At 32.2% G+C, this 3,564-nt stretch overlaps 1 long non-coding RNA gene across 1 annotated transcript; it reads right to left on the bottom strand.

Annotated features, from left to right (window-relative positions):
- LOC108663435 lies at window positions 2,689–3,271 on the bottom strand. The gene is made up of 3 exons (XR_001929414.1): window positions 3,206–3,271; window positions 3,063–3,105; window positions 2,689–2,901 (listed from the first exon to the last, which is right to left on the bottom strand). It is a non-coding gene; the product is annotated as an uncharacterized LOC108663435 (long non-coding RNA).

Below are 3,564 nucleotides of genomic sequence, written 5' to 3' on the forward strand. Positions count from 1 at the left end.
ACAATCCGGAATGTCATTGTCTAAACCTTGACCTAGCAATTCGTGTTTTTGTGTGTTAAACGTGTTAGATACGATTAGACACGAAACACGTTAAGGTTAAACACGAACACGATACAAATAATATTCATGTCTTAAATTTGAAACACATACACGTATACGTTTAATAACCGTGCAACACTACACAACACGATCAACATGTTTAATAAACATGTCAATCTACGACACAACACGATTAATAACACATTTAACACGATTAAATAAAAAATATTTACAATTAAATATAATTTTATTATTTGCTTTTTAAAAAATATAATTTTATTATTTAAATTTAAAATCAATAATTATAAAAACAATTATAACAAAACAAATATAATAAATCAAATATAATAAAATTTAACATAAATAACATACATAAAATTCATATCATGCAATATGATAAAATCCTTCATTAACATCTAATCTTAAAATACTAATAATATCTAAATTCATTTATAATTTTCATCCATAATTAAATACATATCATTAACCACATCATCAACCATAAACAATTCCAAACACCCAAACCAAAATTATTTAAGTAATGCTATAACAGTCTTTGGTTATTAATTTTTAACAGGTTGATAGACGTGTCACAGATACACGTTTAAACACGATAACACGATTAACACGATTAATTAAACATGTTTAAATGTGTTTTAAATGTTAAGACTAAACCCAAACCTGTTTAACCCTGTGTCTTCTAATTTCGTGTTAACGTGTTGTCTCCAAAATTGCCAAGTTTATCTAAACCACTATCCTCCTCTAAACAGTCATCATGACAACCAACATAATCGTCATCCTCTACACAATCATCGTGCATCTAATCAGATGCATCGTCATTACTCATGAACGTCACAGCGTTGTTTGAGAATGGTAATGGTCTACACAATCATCGTGCATCTAATCAGATGCATCGTCATTACTCACAAACGTCACAGCGTTGTTTGAGAATGGTAATGGACCCACTGCAGTCGTAGGCGACAATTGCATTTGTTGGTAAGAATGAAGTATTTGGTTCAATGCACATTCTAATCAAAATTATGTAGACAGCATTTGCAAACACCTTATGTGTGTACCGAGCTGCTCAAACTCATATGCATACGTCAATGGTGATTGCCATTGTTGTTAGTCAAGGACTGCATGGTGTGGTATGTTGGAAATAGTATAAATCTGATTTAGGTGATTTCTATGTTAGACAGTTTGTTCATGTGGCATAACATTTGTATGTCGTTCCTTACTGGTCACATACACTACAACTCCCCCCTCATCTCACAAAATACTTGCTAAATCTTCATCGTCCTTAATAATTGGGCATGAAACCCCTACGGCATGACTCAATAATGCATGTAGCTCTATTTCGTGATTCTTTGAGTTTACCCCAACAACATCTTCAACCAACTTCATCAGGTCCAAAAACGACAAAGTATTTTTAACACCCCTCACTCATGTCTCACCACCCTTGTAAATGTCATCAACCCAATGACCACCATATGCAATCATAAGTTTCATATTTGGCACATAATTGAAATTTAACAGAAAATAAGTGTCACAATCAATCAATTTATGAAAAATGTGTCACACAATGCCTAAGTCACACAAGGCCTAAAAACCAAACATGCAATGCTTAAAAAATAGTCACGCAATGCCTACAATCCAATCATGTAATGCCTAAGTCACGCAATGTCTAAAAACTAGACACGCAATGATTATGTCATGCAATGCTTAAAAGGCAATCTCGCAACACCTAAGTCATGCAATGCCTAAAAACTAGTCACGCAATGCCTACAACTCAGTCACGCAATGCTTAAGTCATACAATACCTAAAACCAGTCACACAGTGCCTAAAAACTAGTCACGAAATATCTTAAACCAGTCATGCAATGCCTAAGTTATGAAGACACAATGCCTAAGTTGCAGAGACGTAATGATTAAGTCATACAAAGCCTAAAAGCCAGTTTCATATTGCCTAATTCAAACAATGCCTAAAAACTAGTTCGCAATGCCTAATTCAAGCAATGTCTAAAAATCAGTCTCGTAATGCCTAATAACTAATTGATTTGGCTACTCCCAGCCAAGTTTAAGTTGCCAAAGTCATACAGTATTGTAATTTACAGATATTTCTAATTAATTTCAAACCCTCAACTATGGGGTTCTATTTTTATTAATACAAACCAATAAACCCAAAACACATACCTTGATGTTATCTCTACTCTTTGAAATGGCGAGAGAGAGATTGATGACGAGATAGACAATACTTGGCAAGAAAGAGAAATGGGGATTTACTTTTGGACTTTTTGTTTGGATGGCAAGATAGAGGAAACTAGGACCATTTAATTTGTCTAAAATTATTTAAAGGTATTGTTGTCAAGTCATGCCAAAAATTAGGTAAAGACAATTAAAATTATAATGAAGGACATTTTTTAATTGGGCTTATGAGAAAGGTTATTTCTCATAATTTCCCCATATCTCAAAAACAAATTGACCTAATGTAAAGGTCTATACAAAACTAATAGTTTTTCACTTCAAATTTCTGAATCATCAATCATCCAACTAATCATACACAAATATCAATTTTGAAGTATCAAACATTTGAAAGGCTTGTTCCCAATGCTCAAAACTAAATACATAGTAATATATCTACCTAGTATACATAACCTTCATAAAACAAACTTGAAACCTTTGTTCACATCACAAAATTTAACAAAATACGTTTTAAAGTGAGGTTGTAGAATAAACATGCTTAATTACATCGAAATAATTAAAAATGTCGTATCTACCCACGTCATGGAAGCATGCCTTTCCTCTTAATGCCTTTCGTCGAAAGCTCGACTTCTATGAAAACTAAATTTGTTCCAACAACACCTAAAATGATGTTTAAACATTTATATCTTCAAAATTTGTAATACATTGAATACTCATTTCTAACTCTATCTAACCCATGAATAAATCCAAAAATCTTCTTTAATAATTGTTTTAAAACTCATACCCATCAAATAAACAACTTAACTTACACCTTTTCTTACCTTGGTGAGCTCTTACACAAGGGTTCTAACAAATCTTGAAACCCTAGGCAAAAAATTTGGGTCCAAAGAAAGAAATAAAGATTAGAACTTAAAACTTTTTTTATAAGAGATTTGAGAAAGATTTAGGAATGAGAAATTCTTACCTTTAGTTCTTGAAGATCAAGGTTTAATAGTGGAGTTCGAAGGTCTTGAGAGTTGAGAAATTTAAGAGAAAATGAATGGAAGAGCAAAGAGAAATGAAATAAATGAAGGAAGCTCAGATTTTAAGGGTCTATAGGTTTTATTTTTTGCTACTGTGCTATGGGATTGACTATTCAAGGTCAACGGTCAATTATGGCTCTGATTCTACTCTAGGATCGACTACTCTGAGGGGGGTAGCCAATCTTGGTCTGAAAAGTTACCTTTTTTAAAAAAAAAATTATCCCTCTAAGCTTAAGTAAATGTTTTCATTTTTTATTTTTGTCCTTTTTACTCTTCATTTACTTAAGATATTAATGTAAAT

Source organism: Theobroma cacao, chromosome 9 (genome assembly GCF_000208745.1).
Source record: "Theobroma cacao cultivar B97-61/B2 chromosome 9, Criollo_cocoa_genome_V2, whole genome shotgun sequence".
Lineage (NCBI taxonomy): Eukaryota > Viridiplantae > Streptophyta > Magnoliopsida > Malvales > Malvaceae > Theobroma > Theobroma cacao.